The sequence below is a fragment of the Arachis duranensis genome, chromosome 9 (assembly GCF_000817695.3).
Source record: "Arachis duranensis cultivar V14167 chromosome 9, aradu.V14167.gnm2.J7QH, whole genome shotgun sequence".
Lineage (NCBI taxonomy): Eukaryota > Viridiplantae > Streptophyta > Magnoliopsida > Fabales > Fabaceae > Arachis > Arachis duranensis.
This window is the reverse complement of record NC_029780.3, coordinates 40,530,510-40,542,194: the sequence shown is the minus strand read 5'-3', so window position 1 is coordinate 40,542,194 and position 11,685 is coordinate 40,530,510. Positions and strand designations below refer to the sequence as shown.

The 11,685-nt window shown below is 43.8% G+C and overlaps 1 non-coding gene across 1 annotated transcript; it reads right to left on the bottom strand.

The window, feature by feature from the left end:
* Nucleotides 1-6,922: 6,922 nt before the first annotated feature.
* LOC127741710 (small nucleolar RNA R71) lies at nucleotides 6,923-7,026 on the bottom strand. The gene has a single exon (XR_008002915.1). It is a non-coding gene; the product is annotated as a small nucleolar RNA R71 (small nucleolar RNA).
* Nucleotides 7,027-11,685: the final 4,659 nt, after the last annotated feature.

Here is an 11,685-nt window from a genome sequence, read left to right as displayed (position 1 = left end):
GCTAGGGGTTCTGCATCGATCCATTTTGTGAAGTAGTCTATTCCTACTATGAGAAATTTGACTTGTCCTGATCCTTGAGGAAAAGGTCCGAGGAGATCGAGTCCCCATTGCGAATGGCCAAGGTGAGGTTATGCTAATGAGTTCCTTTGGTGGAGCGTGTGGAAGTTGGCATGCTTTTGACATGGCAAACATGTCCTTACAAATTCTGTGGCTTCTTTTTGTAGAGTTGACTAATAGAATCCTGCCTGAAGTACTTTTTTGGCGAGTGCTTGCGCTCCGAGGTGATTGCCACAAATGCCACTGTGTACTTCTTCTAGGATATCCTTAGTGTTGGAAGTCGGCACGCATTTTAGCAATGGTGTTGAAATCCCTCTTTTGTATAAAGTATTATTTATGATGGTGTAGTATTGTGCTTCCTGTTTTAACCTCTTTGCCTCTTTCTCATTTATAGGGAGGGCTTCTGTTGTGAGGTAATTAATTATGGGGGTCATCCATCCCTGATCGCGACCTGTTATGGCTAGGACCTTTTCTTTTTTTGAGATTGATGGATTCTATAGAATTTCTTGGACAAGGCTTCTATTGTGGCCTCCTGGTTTGGTGCTGGCTAGTTTTGAGAGGGCATCGGCCCGGGCATTTTGTTCTCGGGATATGTGTCAAATCTCATACTCTCTGAGTTGTTCGAGCTGTTCCCTGGTTTTGTCCAAGTACTTTTTCATAGTGGGATCTTTGGCTTGGTAGCTTCCTGTTATTTGTGAAGTGACTACATGTGAGTCGCTGAAGATGATAAGTTTTTGAGCTCCGGCCTCCCTAGCCAGCTTCAAACCAGCTAGTAGTGCCTCATATTTCGCTTGATTGTTTGAGGTAGGGAACCCGAATTTGAGGGAGAGTTCGAGGAGCCGTCCACGTATAGATTCCATTCTGCGGGGATTTCTGGTGTGTTCGTAAATTCTACAATAAAGTCGGCCAGATATTGAGATTTAATGGCCGTCCGAGCTTCGTATTGAAGGTCGAATTCGGACAACTCGACTGCCCATTGCAAGATTCTGCCTGCCAAGTCTGTTTTCTGTAAGATTCCTTTTATGGGCTGGTTGGTCCGAATTTTAATGGTGTGAGACTAAAAATATGGGCGAAGTCGTCGAGATGTTATTATGAGAGCGTAAGCGAACTTTTCTATTTTCTGGTAGTTCTGCTCAGACCCTTGTAACGCTTTGCTGATAAAGTATATGGGTTGTTGCCGACTGTTGTCTTCTCGGACCAGTGCTGAGGCTATTGCCCGATTTCCTACTGCGAGGTACAAGATGAGTGGTTCTCCTTCCCGTGGCCGACTTAATATAGGTGGCCATCCCAGAAAATTTTTGAAGTCTTGGAAGGCTTGTTTGCATTCAGCTGTCCATTCAAACTCCTTTCCCTTCCTTAGGGTGGCATAGAAAGGGAGAGATCTTATTGCTGATCCAGCCAGGAATCTGGACAAGGCTGCCAACCGCCCGTTGAGTTGTTGTACCTCTTTATAAAAGTCGGGCTTTTCATATCGAGTACAGCCTTACACTTGTCCGTGTTTGCCTCGATTCCTTTCTGTGTAGTCATAAAACCCAAAAATTTACCAGCTTCTACTGCAAAGGTACATTTTGTGGGATTTAGTCGCATGCCGTGTCGTCTTATGGTGTTGAATACTTGTGTCAGGTCGGATAATAACATCTCTTCATTTTGCGTCTTCACTAGCATGTCGTCTACGTAGACCTCCATGATCTTTCCGATGTGATCCAAAAAAACTTTATTCATTAGTCTTTGGTAAGTGGCTCCCGCATTTTTGAGACCGAAGGGCATAACAATGTAGCAGTAATTTGCCTTTGGGGTTAAGAAAGAAGTTTTTTCTTGGTCGGGTGGGTACATTGGGATTTGGTTATATCCCGAGTATGCGTCCATAAAGGAGAGGTATTTGTATCCTAAGGAGGCATCTACCAGTGCATCGATGTTCGGGAGCGGATAAGGATCCTTCGGGCAAGCCTTGTTGAGATTGGTATAGTCGGTGCACATTCTCCACTTTCCATTTGACTTTTTTTACCAAAACGACATTAGCAAGCCATAGCGGGTATTTGACTTCTCTTATGAAGCCTGCCTCCAGTAGAGCTCGTACCTGTTCTTTCACTGCTTGAGAGCGTTCTGGTCCTAGCTTTCTGCGCCTTTGTTGTACCAGCCGAGATCCTGGGTAGACTGCTAGCTTGTGGCACATTAGTTTGGGATCTATGCCTGCCATGTCTGCGGCCTTCCACACAAAGAGGTCGGCATTGTCGCGTAGGAACTGTATGAGTAATTCTTTTATGTCCCCTTTTAGGAGTGTGCCGATGTTGGTTGTTTGGTCCGGAGTGTTCCCGATCTGTATTTTCTCTATTTCTCCTTCAGGTTGTGGGTGGAGCTCCTCCCGCCTCCGAACTCCACCAAGCTCGATTGTGTGGAATTCTTCTCCTCTGCCTCTGAGGTTTAAACTTTCGTTGTAACAGCGGCGCGCCATCTTCTGATCTGCCTTTACTGTGGCTATTCCTTCTGCAGTTGGGAACTTCATGCATAGATGCGGGGTCGAGACTATTGCGCCGAGTTGATTTAACGTTGTCCGACCTATTAGGGCATTGTAGGCTGAGCTTACGTCGACGATGATGTAATCTATTTTGAGTGTTCTTGACTGACTTTCCTTTCCAAAAGTTGTATGGAGGAGATGTATCCCATTGGTTGAACCGGGGTATCTCCTAATCCGAACAGGCTGTCTGGATATGCTCTGAGTTATTTTTCTTCCATGCCGAGTTTGTCGAAAGCGGTTTTGAATAAGATATCGGCGGAGCTCCCCTGGTCTATCAACATGCGGTGAAGATTTGCGTTTGCCAGTATAATAGTGATGACCATGGGATCGTCATGCCCTGACGCGACGCCGGATGAGTCTTCTTTGGTAAAAGTGATCGCCAGAATGTTGGGTGCTTCCTCCTTTTCTGCGACGTGGTATACGTCTTTGAGATGTCTTTTGCGGGATGATTTGGAGATTCCTCCCGCAGCGAATCCACCGTGTATCATGTGGATATGTCTTTCTGGCGTCCGGGATGATCGCGCGGTTGGTCCGACATCTTCTGCTCTTCTTCTTTTCCTTTGTTCTTCATCATGGGTGGCCAGGTATCGATCTAGCTTTCCTTCGCATACGATCTTTTCTATGATATTTTTAAGTCAAAACACTCATTGGTGGAGTACCGTAGATCCGATGGTATTCACAATATTCAGCCCAATTTCCTCCTCCTTTTTTGCCTTTAAGTGGTCGAGCTGGTGGTATTTTTTCTGTGTTGCAAACCTCTCTGTAGACATCCACAAGAGACACCCGAAGAGGGGTGTAGTTGTGGTATTTTTTATTTTCTCTCCATGGCAATCTTCCTTTTTTCTGGAATCTTTGTCTTTATCCCGAGAGGTAAACCCTGCCTTTAAGGTCTCTCCTAATCGGGAGTTTTCTTCCATGTTGATGTACTTTTTCGCTCGTTCTTGCACCTCGTTCAGAGATGTAGGGTACTTCTTTGATATAGATAAACTAAAAGGCCTTTCTCGCAGGCCATTAATGAGGCCCATGATAGCGGCCTCTGTTGGCAGGTTTTGTATATCCAGACATGTCTTGTTGAATCTCTCCATGTAGTTGCGCAGGGTTTCCCTTTCTCCTTGTCTAATTCCCAGTAAGCTCAGCGCATGTTTAGCTTTGTCCTTTTGGATGGAGAATCTGGCTAGGAATTTCTTGGCCATGTCGTCGAAACTCGAGATGGATCTAGGAGGGAGGTTGTCGAACCATCTAATTGCTGTTTTTGTTAAAGTAGTTGGAAAGGCTTTGCAACGAACTGCATCCGAGGCATCGGTGAGATACATTCTCCTCCTGAAGTTGCTGAGATGATGGCTGGGATCCGTAGTGCCATCGTACAAGGTAATGTCTGGAAGTTTAAAGTCTTTTGGGATTCTTGTCTTCATGATCTCCTTGGTGAATGGATCTTGCTCCTTGCGGGTGCTATCTTCGAAAGTGGATCGATTGGCTTTAGACTTGACATCGGCTTCAAGTTTTAGGAGTTTGTTCTCCAATTCCCGGTGTCGTCTTATTTCTTTTTGCAGGTCTTTCTCAGCTTCTTGTTGACGTAGAGCTTCTTCCTCAAGTTGTTTTAACCGATCTTGAAACGCATCCAGGGCTCCCTTGTTTGGGGAGTTCTTTTTGTTGATTTGGGGAGTATCTTTTGGTGTAGTGTCCGCATTTTTATGCGGCGTTCTATCTTCCAGATCTGAGTCGTGGTTGTTGTCATGGTCGTCCACCATGGTGCTGGGATGACTTCCGGGTTCCCCGGCAACAGCGCTAATGTTCCGAGGGTTACCTGAAACTGTAGGTCGATCTCGGATGAGATCTCCTATGTGGGTCAGAGCTGTTGTATCCGATTTGTTGGACTTGGTGATGGTGCTGATCCTTCGTCCCCGGAGGGTGGGGGGTACCTGCAAGGGACTCCGATGCTTAAGTTAGCAAGGGCATTAAGCAGTTATTGAGTAGTATCAGAGTATGAGTTATACCTGGGTGCTCCAGTGTATTTATAGTGATGAGGCATGACCTTTTTAGATAAGATAAGTTAGTTATCTTATCTTATCCTACCTTCTAAGTGAGGTCAGCTTATCTTCATGGGAATCACCCTTCTCTCTGTAGGCTTGGGCTGCCTTAGGATTTAGGGCGTGTCCCTCTATTTGGGCCCTTCTTTGGGCTTTTCCGGTGACTTGGCCGAGCTCTTTGGAAAGTGGTCAGGTTGTCCTGACCTGCAGAGGTCGGTTGCTTTGTCTGTAGAACATCCCGGGTTGGATAGCTTGATCCAAGGTATGAACAATGACCATGGGATCGTCATGTCCTGAGATGATGCCAGCGGTGTCCTCTTTAGTGAAAGTAATAGTAGGCAGGTCGGATACTCCTTCTCCTCCCTCGACGTGATATACTTCTTTGTGGTGTCTTTTGTGAGATGATTTGGAGATTCCTCCTCCCGTAAATCCTCCATGTATTATGTGAACATGTCTCTCCGGGGTACGAGGTGGTCGTTCAGTTCGTTCGACCTCTTCGTCTCTTCTTCTCTTTCTGGGCTCATTTGTTTTACTGGCTAGGTACCGATCTAGTCTCCCTTCTCTTACCAACTTTTCTATGACATTCTTCAAGTCGAAGCACTCGTTAATGGGATGTCCATAAATTCGGTGGTATTCGCAGTACTCCGTCTGATTTCCGCCTCCTTTTTTGCTTTTAAGTGGGCGAGGTGGTGGGATCTTTTCAGTATGGCATACTTCTCGGTATACTTCCACAAGAGACACCCAAAGAGGGGTGTAATTGTGGTATTTTTTAATCTTCTCTCCATACTGATCTTTTTTTCTTGGACTCTTTATTCTTATCTCAGGAGGAGTAAAATGATCCGGGTTTTGAGGTCTCTTTTAGTCGAGAGTTTTCCTCCATGTTGATGTACTTTTCCACTCGTTCCTGCACTTTATTCAGAGATGTGGGATGTTTCTTTAATATGGAGTGACTAAAAGGTCCCTCTCATAGGCCATGGATGAGGCCCATAATGGCTGCTTCAGTTGGCAGACTTTGTATGTCCAGACATGCTTTGTTAAATCTTTCCATGTAGTTGCGAAGACTTTCCCAATCTCCTTGCTTGATCCCTAACAAACTTGGGGCGTGCTTGGTTTTGTCCTTCTAAATGGAGAACCTGGCAAGAAACTTCCCAGCTAAGTCGTCAAAGCTTGAGATGGACCTTGGGGGCAGGCTGTCGAACCACTTAATTGCCATCTTGGTTAAGGTAGTTGGGAAGGCTTTGCACCGAATTACATATGAGGCATTGGTGAGATACATTCTGCTTTTGAAATTACTGAGATGATGACTTGGATCTGATGTGCCATCGTATGGGGTCATTTCGGGAGACTTGAAGTCCTTTGGGACTTTGGCTTTCATGATTTCTTTGGTGAATGGGTCTTGATCCTTGCGGGGATTATCCTCATGATTGGATCGAGTTGTCTTGGCCTTTAGATCTGCTTCGAGCTTTAGGAGTTTGTCTTCTAACTCTTTACGTCGCCTAGTTTTCCTTCGAAGGTCCTTCTCGGCTTCTCGTTGGTGCTTAGCCTCCTTTTCGAGTTATTTGAGACGATCTTGTTGAGCTTGAAGCACCTCCAAGATTTGCGTGTTTGGTGAGTTCTTGTCTCCGTTTGGTTGAGACGTTTTCTTTGGTGTAGAGTTCGCGTCCTTCTGTGGCATTCTATTTTCTAGATCTAAGTTGTGGTCATTGTCAAGGTTGTCCGCCATGATGATGGGATGACTTCCAGGTTCCCCGGCAACAGCGCCAATGTTCTGAGGGTTACCTAAAGCTGTAGGTGGATCTCGGACAAGATCTTCTGGACTGGTCGGAGTTGATGTGTCCGACTTGATGATGGTGGCCAGAGCCGCCGTGTCTGACTTGCTGGACTTGATAGTGGTGTTGATCCTTCGTCACCGGAGGATGGTGGTACTTGCAATGGACTCTGATGCTTAAAGTTAGCAAGGGTATTAAGCAGGTTTTTTGTAGGATCAGAGTATGAGTTATACCTAGGTGCTCTAGCGTATTTATAATGGTGTGGAGTGACCTTCCCTTGAGATAAGATAGTTATCTTATCTTTATCTTTGAGTGAAGTCATCTTATCTTTAAGGGAACTGCCCTCATCCTTCTAGGCTTTGGGCTGCCCTTTAGATTTGGATCGTGTTCCTCTGTTTGGGCCTTTTTGGGCCTCTGTAGTAGTTTGGTCGACCTCTTTCGTAAAGAGGTTGGGTAGTCCTGATCTGAACAGGTCGGTCGACTTATCATCAATCAACTCGGGTCGTGCAGCTCGACCCGAGGTATGAACACCCCCCAAAAAGGATGACACAGCTAAGGTTAGACATCCAAGGCTTTAAACAAAAGGATAGTGAATCCCTTTATGATGCATGGGAGAGGTACAGAGAGATGCTAAGGAAATGCCCTTCTGAAATACTTTCAGAGTGGGTGCAATTAGACATCTTCTTCTACGGGCTTACAGAAAACGCCCAGATATCTCTAGACCACTTAGCTGGTGGAGCTATACACATGAGAAAGACAATTGAAGAGGCTCAAAAGCTCATAGATACGGTTGCTAGAAATCAGCATCTGTACTTAAGTAGTGAGTCTTCCATGAAAGTAGAGGCTAAAACAGTATCCACTGAACTTAGTCCCCTAGAACAAGTTGCTGAATTCAGTTAGCAAGTATTTTCTATAACAAAACAGTTAGCAGAATTTAAGGAGATGCTACAAGAGACCAAAGATGCTAACCACAATGTAGAAAAACAATTGAATCAGACAAAACAGCAGTTATCTAAATAGATAACAGAAGAATGCCAAGCTGTTCATTTAAGGAGTGGAAAGACATTAAATGCCTCAACTCAAAGCAGCAGGAAGCTAAGAAAGGAACATCTGACGGAGGATAACAAATTGACTGTCCAAAATCCCTCTAAGGATAGTAAGAGCCCAGAGAGGAATGATTCTGGTGTTCAAATGCCAGAAAAGGGCAGCAACCTGGCGTTAAACGCCCAAAAAGCACCCAGTTCTGGCATTCAAATGCCAATGAGGGATCAGACACCTGCAAGTGCTGATAATAACCCCCTTAAGCAGGCTTCTCCAACCACTTCTGTAGGTAATAAACCTGCAGCAACGAAGGTTGAAGAATATAAAGCCAAGATGCCTTATCCTCAGAAACTCCGCCAAGCGAAACAGGATAAACAATTTGCCCGCTTTGCAGACTATCTTAGGACTCTTGAAATAAAAATTCTGTTTGCAGTGGCACTTGAGCAAATACCCTCTTATGCTAAATTCATGAAAGAGATCTTAAGTCATAAGAAGGATTGGAGAGAAACTGAAAAAGTTTTCCTTACTGAAGAATGCAGTACAGTCATTCTGAAAAGCTTACCAGAGAAGCTTAAGGATCCTGAGAGCTTTATGATACCATGTACAATAGAGGGTGCTTGTACCAAGACGGCTCTGTGTGATCTTGGTACAAGTATCAACCTGATACCTGCATCCACTATCAGAAAGCTGGGTTTGACTGAAGAAGTCAAACCAACCCGAATATGTCTCCAACTTGCTGATGGTAGTATTAAAATGTCATCAGGCGTAATTGAGGACATGATTGTCAAGGTTGGGCCATTTGCCTTTCCCACTGACTTTGTAGTGCTAAAAATGGAGGAGCACAAGAGTGCAACTTTCATTCTAGGAAGACCTTTCCTAGCAACTGGATGAACTCTTATTGACGTTCAAAAAGGGGAGGTAACCTTGAGAGTCAATGAGGATGAGTTTAAGTTGAATGCTGTCAAAGCTATGCAACATCCAGACACATCAAAAGACACATCAATATGACTGAGAGTCTCGAATCAGAGCTAGAGGACATTTTTAAATATGTTCAGACTGATCTGGAGGAACCAGAGAAAACAGAAGAACCTCTGAAAAGAAGAACCTCAGGAAGATGATACTTTTTCGGTAATCATAAGCTTTGCTTTAGAGCCACAGGAAGAGCAAGCACTAATTCATGTGCTAATGACACACAAGACTGCTCTTGGGTGGTCCATAAGTGATCTTAAGGGCATTAGCCCAGCCAGATGCATGCACAAGATCCTATTGGAGGATGATGCTAAGCCAGTGGTTCAACCACAGAGGCGGCTGAATCCAGCCATGAAGGAGGTGGTGCAGAAAGAGGTCACTAAGTTACTAGAGCCTGGAATTATTTATCCTATTTCTGATAGCCCCTGGGTGAGCCCTGTCCAAGTTGTCCCCAAGAAGGGAGGTAAGACAGTGGTTCATAATGAAAAGAATGAACTGGTTCCTACAAGAACAGTTACAGGGTGGCATATGTGAATTGACTACAGAAGGCTCAATACAGCCACCAGAAAAGATCATTTCCCTTTACCATTCATAGACCAGATGCTAGAGAGACTAGCAGGTCATGATTACTACTGCTTTTTGGATGGCTATTCAGGCTACAACCAAATTATAGTAGATCCCTAGGACCAAGAGAAAACAACATTCACATGTCCATCTAGAGTATTCACCTATAGAAGGATGCCATTTGGGCTGTGCAATGCACCTGCAACCTTCCAGAGATGCATGCTCTCTATCTTCTCTGATATGGCAGAAAATTTTCTGGAAGTCTTCATGGATGACTTCTCAGTATTTGGAGACTCATTCAGTTCATGTCTTGACCATCTAGCACTTGTTCTGAAAAGGTGCCAAGAGACTAACATGGTTTTAAACTGGGAGAAATGTCACTTTATGGTGACTAAAGGAATTGTCCTTGGGCACAAAATTTTGAACAAGGGAATAGAGGTGGATCAAGCTAAGGTAGAGGTAATTGAAAAATTACTACCACCTGCCAATGTTAAGGCAATCAGAAGCTTTCTGGGGCATGCAGGATTCTATAGGAGGTTTATAAAAGATTTTTTGAAAATTACAAAACCTCTGAGCAATTTGCTAGCTGCTGACACACCATTTGTCTTTGACGCAGAGTGTCTGCAGGCCTTTGAAACTCTGAAAGCCAAACTGGTCACAGCACCAATCATTTCTGCACCAGACTAGACTTTACCATTCGAACTAATGTGTGATGCCATTGACCATGCCATTGGTGCAGTATTAGGACAGAGGCATGACAAGCTTCTACATGTCATTTATTATGCTAGTCATGTTTTAAATGACGCACAGAAGAATTACACAATCACAGAGAAGGAGTTGCTTGCAGTGGTTTATGCCATTGAAAAGTTCATATCTTATTTAGTAGGATCAAAAGTGATTGTGTACACTGACCATGCTGCTCTAAAATATCTCCTCACAAAGCAGGATTCAAAACCCAGACTTATAAGATGGGTGTTGCTTCTTGATGCGTGAAAACTTGTCTCTCAACAAATTTCCCTTCGGCAAGTATACCGGATTGTCGTCAAGTAATAACTCACAATAGAGTGAGGTCGAATCGCACAGAGATTAACGGATTAAGCAAACAATGATTAATTGATTATCCTAGTTAGACGAATCATATTGGAGTGATAAGTAACAAGGAAATGTAAATGGCATAAAAGTAAAGAAAAGCTATAAAGTGCAGAAGAGTAAAATGGCAAGAAAAGTAAATGTAAGAACTAAAAATAAAATGAACATTGAGATCAAGAGATATTGCAATCCTCCAGATCAAGTTCATTCTCATCTCTTCCTTAATCAATGCATTCATTGATCTCCTTGGCAATCTTAAGTGATTGGATCCCAATTCCTTGGCAATCCAATCTCTCTAAGCTTGAACAATTTCCCAATTCCTTGATTTAATTGCTCATGAGAAGAGATGAAGTTTGGTCACTGATTATACCACACACATTCATAGGTCAAAGTATTGGTAGGATTACATGTCACAATATCCATCCAACCCCCAACCTAATCTAATGTGAGAGAGCATTTCTAGCATGATTTCCTCATTCCTCTTCTAAGGTTCAGAGGAAATCCAAGTATGAGGAATTTCTCTTCCAAGACAATTACCCAATTGGATGAAGATCGAAAGATCACTAGTAAAATCAAGAGAAAAGAAAGAAGAAGAAGAATAAGAACTACAATTGATCCATTGAATCACAATAGAGCCCTCTAACCCAATGAAAAGAGTTAGTTGATCATTGCTCTACCAAAATAGAAAAGAAAGAAAGTGCGGAAAAATAAAGATAAAGATTAAACTGAAATTGAAACTTCAAAATTCATAAATGGAAGGTACAAAGAAAAGAAACTACTCCTAAGGAAGAAAAGAAGAGAAAAGGAAGAAGAGTGGTTGAGGGGAGGGGTCCGAAGACCCACTCCCCTTGGAGTGTGCCAATTCACAGAAATTCAAATTGGTCTTCACTCTCTCCCCCTTCCTTCAATTCTATGTTTCTGTCCCCTTGAATGTAAAGACTAAGGCCTTTATATAGGCTCTCCTAAATTACAAAATGAAATTAAAAGTAAATTACAATTAAATGAAAATTCCTATTCTAGATGCTTCTTGTGGCCTTGATTGGTTGACAATTGTGGGCTTGCTTCCTTGAGGTTGGGTGGTCCTTGAAAGAGAAGTGATCAAATTGAGGCCCATGGTGAAATGTTGCTGTTCCGAGGGTTACCTGAAACTATAGGTCGATCTCGGATGAGATCTTCTGTGTTGGTCGGAGCCGACGTGTCCGGCAGGTGTGCGGCGGCCGGAGCTGGTGTGTCCGACTTGTTGGACTTGGTGGTGGTGCTGATCCTTCGTCCCCGGAGGGTGAGGGTACCTGCAAGGGACTCCGATGCTTAAGTTAGTAAGGGTATTGAGCAGGTATTGAGTAGAATCAGAGTATGAGTTATACCTGGGTGCTCCAGTGTATTTATAATGGTGAGATGTGGCCTCCTGTGGATAAGATAAGTTAGTTATCTTATCTTATCTTTATCTTATCTTTAAGTGAGGTCATCTTATCTTCAAGGGAACTGCCTTTATCTTTCTGGGCTTTGGCTGCCTTTAGATTGGGCTATGTTGCTTCATTTTGGGCCTGCTTTGGGCTCCTTTGGTGAGTTGGCCAAGCTCTTTGAGAAGAGGTCGGGCATTGGCCGAGCTCTTTGAGAAGAGGTCGGATAGTCTGACCTGAAGAGGTCGGTCGGC